This window comes from Sapajus apella, unplaced genomic scaffold (genome assembly GCF_009761245.1).
Source record: "Sapajus apella isolate SASKATOON/1434 unplaced genomic scaffold, GSC_monkey_1.0 scaffold36, whole genome shotgun sequence".
NCBI classification, from domain to species: Eukaryota; Metazoa; Chordata; class Mammalia; order Primates; family Cebidae; genus Sapajus; species Sapajus apella.
The window spans coordinates 23,015,875-23,025,784 of record NW_022436976.1 but is presented as its reverse complement, the minus strand read 5'-3'; positions in this window follow the sequence as shown (position 1 = coordinate 23,025,784).

Genomic DNA, 9,910 nt, shown 5'->3' with positions numbered 1-9,910 from the left:
CACACACTTGTTCTGCTTCAGGCATTGTGCTGGGCACTGCATCTACATTGCCTTTCACTCACAACAATCTGGATGAAAAGGATTGGATCACCCATAGTATAGATGAGTAAACTGAGGTGCACATACGTCAAGAACACACAGCTGATTAAGTGGTGGTGATCAAATTCACTTTTATCTACATCTAAAGCCTAAGTTCTTATCACTGTCCCACATGGTAACATATTAAATAGAAATGGGACCTCAGGTCAGCACTCCTCTCTTCCAGCCACGGTTTCCACCTGTCAACCTTCTCCAAAGTTGAGTCCTAATTTAAGCCAGGCCAGCACTGGGTTGGCTGCATCATGTTGACCCACAAAGAACTGCTTTTATTGTCTTCCCCTTTGGTGGGCTGTTAATGCTGCACATTTCTACTAAGGAATAGTCCTGTACAGAAGGCACCACTTACGTGGGCATTTTATTGGAATGCTCTATTTCATCACAGAGTACCCTCGTTATGAGGAACCCTGGGTGAAATTCCTGTCTTTCTCAGTTTAGGATTAACTGGGCTTCTCCTAAGAGCTTGGCCGGTGGGCGTATTGTCTCCTGGTTGCTGTAAATGCTGTGACTGATCAGATTTTCCTTTTCGCACTGGTTGCTAGAGCTCTCTGATCCCAATGTGAGTCCCACCCATGGTGAATGGACAGAACTTCATAGTCTGCATTGCTAAATTTCAGTCTCACTCCTGGCTCAGTTTCAGGTTCAGAGTCCTACACCATTTCTTTTGTCATCAATTTCTAATTTGTTTTTCCCTGATCTAATGTATATAATCTGACAAGGAACCTTGAATTGTTTTCAGAGCAAGGTGAGGTATAAATATTTAAACAGAAGTTTTAATTCCTTGTTGAATCTCCAAACCTTTTCGTAAAACCTGGTAACAGACTCAACCTGCCCAATATTCCTGTCGATCTTGGCATAAGGAATAAGAAGCTAAGTTATAAACTCCTTACACAGAGCAGTCACCCTGGGAACACTGCAGGACCCAGGTGGGGACATCCAGGAGATGGAACGGTTCCCCACTGTCCCGTCCAAATGAACTAGGATGCTGTATCCATCCTACCTAATTAAGGAGTGCTTGAACACAGGGCCTTTTTCTTGATTTACAAACCCTCCTCATCATCATTTATAGTGCACTGATATGTGAAGGCAGGGAGGAGAGACACTTAAGGGAAGATGGGTATTTCCTCAGATGACATTGGTGAGGGCAAGTGTCACCTTCACACAAACACCTCCGCTCAGATAGCTTGTTAAGAGTTAGGCGGCAGCGGATGGAACATGCTGTACTTATTGACAAAGCACTGATATTATCCGTATTGGTACAGAAATTCAAGGACAGGACATAGATCAAGTGAGCCCAGTAGCGTGTCTTTAACACTTGCTAAAAGTTAAGCCTGCTGCTAGTTTTGATGCATATGAAACTGTTTCCTCTTCAACCATAATACAACTCCTCAGAAAGCTCACCATTTTAATGATTTTAGTGGTCACATCATTCCTTCTTATTCCTAAATTTAGGTGTCCTGTTCTTTCCTCACACCCCAGTGCCAGCCCATATCATTGCCAACTGGATATTTTTTACAAAGATGTCACCCACCACTCAAACTCAAGCTACCCCAAATCGAACCAACTCCTCCATCTCAATTTCCAACACCCAGACTTTTCTTCATCTTTTCCTTCATCTCTAGTCTCATATACCTAGTCTTGTCAGTTTTCCAATAGAGTTCTGCTCGTACCCTCTCTCTCTTCACACTTCTGTATGTTCCAGACCTTCGTCACTACCCACTCTTCACTGTGCCAGGCACTGTCGTTATCTAAATGTGTCCCCACTCGCTCCCAGTAAACTGCAAATTCCTCAAGCGCATTCATTTTGCATCTCTGGTGCTTAACACAGATGCAACATTGAGACTCAGTAAGTGTCTGCTGGCTTCATGAAGAAATGAATACATAGATCACTACCTGTATTAGTCTGTTCTCATGCTGCTGAAGACACACCTGAGACTGGGTAATTTCTATAGGTATATGAGGTTTAATAAACTCCCAGCTCCACGTGGCTTGCTACTGAAGGTAAAAGGCATGTCTTACATGGCAGCAGGCAAGAGAGAGAGAGAAAGAGTCAAATGAAAGGGATTTCTCCTTATAAAACCATCAGAGCTTGTTTGACTTATTCACTACCATGACAACAGTATGGGGGAAACTGCCCCCATGATTCAGTTACCTCCCATGGGTCCCTCTCACAACACGTGGGAATTATGGTGGAAAATTATGTTGGGTAGGAAAACCCAAATTACACAGGACTTTGAAAGCCAGGTGGAGCAGTTTGAACTTGACCCAGATAGAACTGGTCTTCAGTAACAGAGGGGGGATAGTACATACTTCTCGGTGTTTTGGGAAATCGAGGGAAAACACATATAATACAAAGCAGCCAAAATAAAGCTACCATTGTAGATTCACAAAGATGGTAAAGTCATTACTTTTAACGTTTTGTTTGTGCACGTCTTTACTCTCATCTAGATAAAAGCTGCTTGATGGTATGGGCCACAGGTGATATTTTTCTTTTGCTTTTTTTTGAGATGGAGTCTTTCACTGTTCCCTAGGCTGGAGTGAGGTGGCACGACCTGGGCTCACTGCAAATTTCATCTCCTGGGTTCAAATTATTCTCCTGCCTCACCATCCCGAGTAGCTGGGATTACAGGCAGGCACCACCACACCCAACTAATTTTTATATTTTTAGTAGAGACAGGGTTTCACCATGTTGACCAGAATGGTCTTGAACTCCTAACCTCAAGTGACCTGCCCGCCTTGGCCTCCCAAAGTGGTGAGATTACAGGCATAAACCACCATGCCTGGACCTTTTCTTTCCTTTTTAGAGATTTGTGTCATTTACAATGGCTGAGTGTGACCCTTGGGTCTGGCAGGCACAGCTTGGGTGTCCTCTCTACAAGCTCTGAAAATGTAGGCACAAGTCTCTCCACCTCGTTGTGCCTCAATTTCCTCATTGGTAATTTTGCTTTAAGAATAATAACTACCTAATAGATTACTGTCAGGAAATAGTATACATAATGTGCCTGCCACATTACTTTACAAAATTACTTTTGTGCCTGCCGCAAAGTAATTTTGAATAAACAGTAATTCCTATTAATTTTGAATTAATAGCAATAGTAGTAAATAGTAATAGTTATATAGTAGTTATACTAATTAGTACCATAATACAACAGTAGCTATACTAATATAATAGTTACTACTCATACTTGTTACATTTACTTTTGTGATATTTTTAGCCTGAAGGGAAATTTCTTTTAGAAGTCAGGGTTAGAAATAGCTTCATTGCTCTTGATGGACTGCTGCCTCCCATCGCTATATAAACTGGGTTTCTCCAGCTGCCAGGAAGCTCAAAATTTAACTTGAAGTTTAATCATAGCAGCTGTGTAGACCTAGTATTAGAAAATACATTTGAGTTCTCCTTTTTCTAGTTGTATTTCCTACTCCATCTCTGTTTCTGTATCTCACTAGTATTGTAAGCTGCCTTTCCAAGCCTTCTCTTTCAGGCATTGCTTCCCACCCTCTTCTAGGTCATGGTCCCCTTGACTGAACCTTCTCTCTGATAAATCTACATGTGCGTCTTAACCCCCTCCCCTACAATTTTGCATCTAATTTCAGGATTCTCCTGGGCTTCCTGACGTCCTCTCCGGCTAAGAGCCCCTGATTTAGGTGGTGACTGGATAAAATAAAAGGGAGAGAAGACAGGAGAAGGTGGGGCGGGAGTGGAGGGATTAGGAAGAAATATCACAAAACCTTAACACTGGAAGAAGCCTGTGAGTCATTCATGCGACTTCCCTCAGGGCTGGGACGCGAGAACACCTGCTGCTAAGGAAATAACAGCTCTGCCTCCCCCTTGCCCCTGGGGGAGGCTCCTGCTCCCAGAACAGCCCACTGCAGAACTGGCAGCACTCCCTGGAGGAATGCCTCCCCTTCCTCTGCTCAATCGGCCACCTTGTCCCCTACAGGATCATGCACACATCTGCAGGCACCCCTTCAGCTACCGGAAGACTGTTCTCATGGTTGCTAGAGCCTTCTCTTCTCTAGAGCGAAACAGCTGCCATGCCTTCAGTCCTGATTTGGTTTGGTCCATACCTCCTGTGGAATCTGCTTTTCAAAGCTGCCCTCCTCTGGTGGGAGTGGAGCTCAGGAGCCATATTTATACCATGTCCCTCCACCCCACCCCCATCCCCCAACCCATGGCTGATGGAATCCAGGAGAACTCTCAGCTTAGATAAGGGGCCAATCATACATTCTTCGCTGGACATTTGGAATTGGATTCAGGGACACTAGTTTCTGCTGGTCTTTTGAATAGAAAGATGTAGCCCTGCCGGCTCCTCTGTGCCTTCCGCGGTGTGACGCTCTGCCTGCATAGCGGAGAAAGCCAGAGTGAAGTGGGTGCAGGGGAGAGGCTCGGAAGAGGGTGCGGATGGCGCTGGAGAGGGAAAGAGAAAGGAGAGTAATTGCCACTTCTGGACAGCTCTCCAGTTCTTGGTTCCATTCTTCTTTCGATCTTAGCTGCTCTTTTGCGTTCCATCAAATATCCCTGTGACCTTGTAATAAATGCCCCTTTTTGGTTTAAACCAGTTGAAGTGAGTTTCTGTTAAGCGCAAAGTCAGTCGTCTCCTCTCCTCTCCTTTCTCCTCCTCCCCAACCCTCCCTCTCTCTCTTCTCATTTCTCCTCCCCATAATTCTTCTGTGCTCATGACCTTCATTTATTTCTGTGCCTTTCCACCGTCCACATTTGCCTTGCTGCAGATCGCATCTCTCCAGCTATTTAATCCTGAAGCTCTGCTTCTCTTTTGAATAGGGAAGCCTGGTCTCTCATTCCAACCTCACTCTCTATAAGGCAAAAAATTTCTTTTCCTCTAAGCCTCCCTCGCTGGCCACTGAGATCAATGAGTCCTGACCTCTGTCATTGTCTCTGGCTTCCGATTCTCCTCCCCGAGTTTCAAGATCCCTACATGTGGTAATCCCCTCTCCAACCACGGCCTCAAGATCTGCCTGTTTCCTCCTAATCCCAACAGCTACATTGTTGCCCTCGTTCACGATTACTGGGAAGTTGTCCTCCCTAGCCTGTTGGCTAGCAGCTTCCTCCACCTACTATCACTTTACAAAGCTTCCAAAAAATGATACTTCTAAACAAGATGCTGCCTGATCCACATAAACCTGATGAAGAAGGCTGCATCCCATTACCAGCTCTCATCACTTTAAGCTTCTTGGGGGATGTTTGTGCTCTGATGCACTTACGATTAGAAAGAGTGGAAGAATCACTGTCCTGGTCAACCACCTTCAATGCCTCCCCGTTTTCCTCAGGATAAATTTCAAGCTTCTTCGTTTGACAGTCAAAGTTTTTCCACATCCTGATCTCTATCATCATTTTTTAGGGACTCTCCTCTCAAGCCAGACCGTCTACCCGTTGTTTCCAGATCTCACCTTGGGTTTTCTCACCGCTGAGCTATGCATTCACTGATTCATGAGGCACATATTTGCTGTGGTACCAGGCACTGGGGATGAAAGCCTGAAAGAGAGTCTGCTGTCAAAAGAGCTTTCATCCACGCCAGTCTGGAATGTTTTCTATCTCTAGGCCATTCCTTTGTACTAAATTCTACCCATCCTTCAAATTCCCACTAACCTCCATCTCTTCCCCAATCACCTCTGCCTGAAATGACTTCTCTCTCTTTTCTTTTTGAGACAGAGTCTTGCTCTGTTGCTCAGGCTGGAATGCAGTGGCGCCATTTCGGCTCACTGCCACCTCCACCTCCCGGGTTCAAGCGATTCTCCTGCCTCAGCCTCCCGAGTAGCTGGGAGTACAGGTGCACGCCACCACGCCCAGCTAATTTTTAGTATTTTTAGTAGAGATAGGGTTTCACCATGTTAGCCAGGATAGTCTCGATCTCCTGACCGTGTGATCCTGCTGCCACAGCCTCCCAAAGTGCTGGGATTACAGGCGTGAGCCACAGTGCCTGGCCAAAATGACCTCTCTTAAACTTCTGTTTGCCTTTTCATTTGTACTCTAATGTTACTTAGCACTTAACATCTGGATTTGAATCTGCACACTATGTCTCCTGGACTGGATTTCAGATCCTTGAAAAGCAGTGTCTACCTTCTGCCTCAGCTGCCCATGGGCCTTTGCACAGAGGAGGAGCTAAATAAATGCATGGGATTTATTGCTGCAACTTAGAGTCAAATTTCCTTAAAACAACCACAAGTGAATGTGGATATGCATTTGCCTTTCGGTTGACTGGCCTGATTTGGTGCATCCATTGGTCCAACATCCGTATGTTTAAAATCAACCACGTCATTCATGCTACAACATGGAAGAACCTTGAAAACATACTGTATGGAATTTTTTCCAGCCAGTCACAAAAGGATAAATATTGTATGATTCTGCTTACATGAAGTACCTCAAGTAGTCAAATTTATAGGGACAGAAACTGGAATGGTGGTCACTAGGGGCTGGTGGAAGGGAGAATAGGGAGTTAATGTTTAATGGGCATGGAGTTCCAGTTGAGGAAGAAGAACACTTTCTTTCTGGTTGTACAACATGTGAATGTACTTAATGTCACTGAATGGTAATGCTTAAAACAGCAAATTTTATGTTATGTATATTTTGCCACAATAAAAAAAGAAATCAAGCCGGTTCTAGGCTTTGTAAGACGGTGGTCCGTATCTCCCACTTCGCTGGACTCCTTCCATCACCTCCCGTTCCTAATCATTTAGTAGCACAGAATAAACACTCAGGGAAGTGAAGTGCATGGCATTATTTCCTTGGAATTGAGAAGGAAAATTAGACGGGGAATCCTTGAAAATGCTTTATACACTTCTCACGTTTCACCTTGTCGCTGTCTCTTCAGGATGTGAGTGGAAAAAAGTGTCAAACCTCAAAGCCAACGAGAGAAGGTGTTTTCTGAGCTCAGATGAAGAAATCTGCAAAATTAGGAAATAATGTTTGTGCCATTTCTGGAAGCTCTGGACGGGCTCGGTTCACCTCCAAGTGATTTACCTGTGGCTCCCGATGATTATTTACTTGGCTATTCAGTTCAAGACAATCACGGGAATGTACGGCCCATAAATTAGAATAGCTATGAAACACAGGCTGCCTTTATGTTGAAACATAACTTTTGCGGTTTTTTTTTTTCACAAAGGGAAAATACATTTAATATACAGTTCAGAGTGATCACTGTTCTTACTGCCTCCTTTTTAATATCAGAGTTCAGATCGGATCTCCTGCCTGTCCTAGGTCTTTGCCCTTGTGGCTCATAAAGCGACAGGAACAGATAGTTTGCCAAAACTGAGCCATGCTGGGGAGCTCTGAGGCCCCTTTGTTTGCTTCTTCTACCACCCCCATCCACGGTCCCAACCCCCAAGGTTTGGTTGCTTCATCGTTCTGGGGGGCTTTTCATGGCAGGTGAACGTGGAAGTGGGGTCAACTATGCGAGTAGGGAGAAAAGCATGGACCTGAAGCTGGGCCCACCGGCTCTGAGTCCAGGCTCCACCATGCACCAGTACTGACCCCAGGCAGGGGGACTTCATTGTACACATCTATCAGGTGGGGCTAAGAACACCCTGTCCTTCAGTTCTCATGAGGAATAGAAATAAGGAATAGCTGCACAGGGCCTGGCATTGGATAAACAATTGTAAAGATATCGAAATGATCGCTTTTAAGTAGTCTGCACTTTTTTGGGGAATGGAGGAGCCTAAAATCGAACATAAACAATAAATCGGATGAAGGGAAGATTGAGTGGGGTGGCACCATCTAGTAAGGATAAATGCGTAGAAATATAATACATGAAAAAAGAATTTTTAAACATCTAGTAAGAGTGGAGGAAAAGCGGAAGCTGAGAGTCTGCGCAAGTCAGGAGCACAGACAACTCAGGTAGACACCAGTGGCTTGCAGGTGAGATTGAGGGGGGCGCCAAAGGTCCCTCTGAGATCTGGGCTGGTGCTGATGAATGAAGAAACAACAGTTCTAAAGTTTGGAAGCATGATCTGGTGGCTAGAGGCAAGTATCTGGGCTCTACTGCCTCTAGTGCTAAGGGGAGAGCACGCCGGAGCACTGACTCTGGAGCCACACTGCCTGGGTTTGACTCTTGCCTCCGTCCTTAGTCGCTGTGCAACCTTGAGCAAGTTACTTAACCTCTCTGTGCTTTCGTTCCTTGGAAAACAGAGATAATAATAGTACCACTCTTAAGGTTGTTGTGAGAATTAAGTAATGTTACTATATGTAAAACTCTTAGAATACTTCCTGACCCATAGTGAGCACACACACACAAAAGATTCATTCTTCTTTCATTCAACAAATGTTTACGGTTTCTACGCTAGAAACTGGCAAAGCGGCTGTGAAATGATTTACAGTTCCTGCCCTCATGGGACTGAAAGCCTAGCCCCTAACCACCCCTTCTTGGTCCTTGTCAATGGCTGAGCCAAAAGAAGGCTTCGCTGTGAATTCTCAGGGCTATGATAAGAACTACAGGTTTTTTCTCTGCTTTCATTTATTTCTTGACTTACCTTCTTCTGCAGACTGCAGGTAATTGAGAGTTGTTGGGCCATTCTATAAAAGGCTTACAGATTTGAGGATACTCAATCAATGCTGAATAATAACAAGAGAAATATATAATGTATAAACAGATTCTGTTGGGGTCTTCACATTCCTTCACCTCATTAATATATATGGGAGCACGCTTCCGCCGCTTTGCTCCCTGATGCAGACTGTCCCTGGGTCGGCAAGGAATGGGCAGGCCCTGCGGAGTCCCGCCCGAGACTTGGTGAGGCTCAGATGGAAGCTCAGGATCCAAGCAGGTATCTTCTTTGTAATTTTCAATGGGTTTTCTTTGACTTGAGAAGAGACCCTTTGCTGGCCTCTCAACCATGTGTCAGGCCTGGTGCTAAGCTAAGCACCTTCTCACATTATTTTGCTTTATCCTTAAAACAACCGTGCAGTGTAGGTTCTATTGGCTTCTCTGAGTCCCACATGTAACAATTTGCTCAAGCTCAGTCAGTACAGCTGGCATTCTAACTCAGCCACAGTCTACACTACCATGTCCCCCTTTTAACAAACCTCTTGCAACCTCCAATATACTTGTTCTTCTAGAAAATTTGAGGCCACCATCTACTACATTAAAAACAAAAAAAAGCAGGCAGGGCATGGTGGCTCATGCCTATAAAAATCCAAGCACTTTGGGAGGCTGAGGCGGGCAGACCAACTGAGGTCAGGAGTTCGAGACCAGCATGGCCAAGATGGCGAAAACCAAAAACAAAAAACAAGCTGGGCATGGTGGCACGTGCCTGTAGTCCCAGCTACTCAGGAGGTTGAGGCAGGAGAATCGCTTGAACCCAAGAGGCAGAGGTTGCAGCGAGCTGAGATTGCGTCACTGTACTCCAGCCTGGGTGACAGAGCAAGACTCCATTAGAAAAAAAAAAAAATTCCAAAACAAAAAAACAAAGCAGTTAGCATGGAATACCTCGTTTCATACATGGGAATTCTTATCACACTTTGCAATTATCTTGCTGATTTACTTGTTTAATTTTAGTGACCCTAAGTTCTGTTAACTGTCGCACTTCAGCACAATGCTTGGTCTAAAACAGCAGCTCAAGAAATACTGTTGAATGAGTGAATGAATGATTACCACTAAATTTGTATACCCCTTAGGGGACCTATGGCGGTAGCACAGAAAATATATGTTCATTTTTTAATTTTTTTAAATATATGCGTGGAATTATGAGTGAGTTATCTAATTTGGCAGCTCACATTTCACTTACCTTGCTGATTTCACTAGAAAAAAAAATTAACCACACAGGCAACTAACTACACAGGTTCTCTTTTAAAAATGAAAATAAA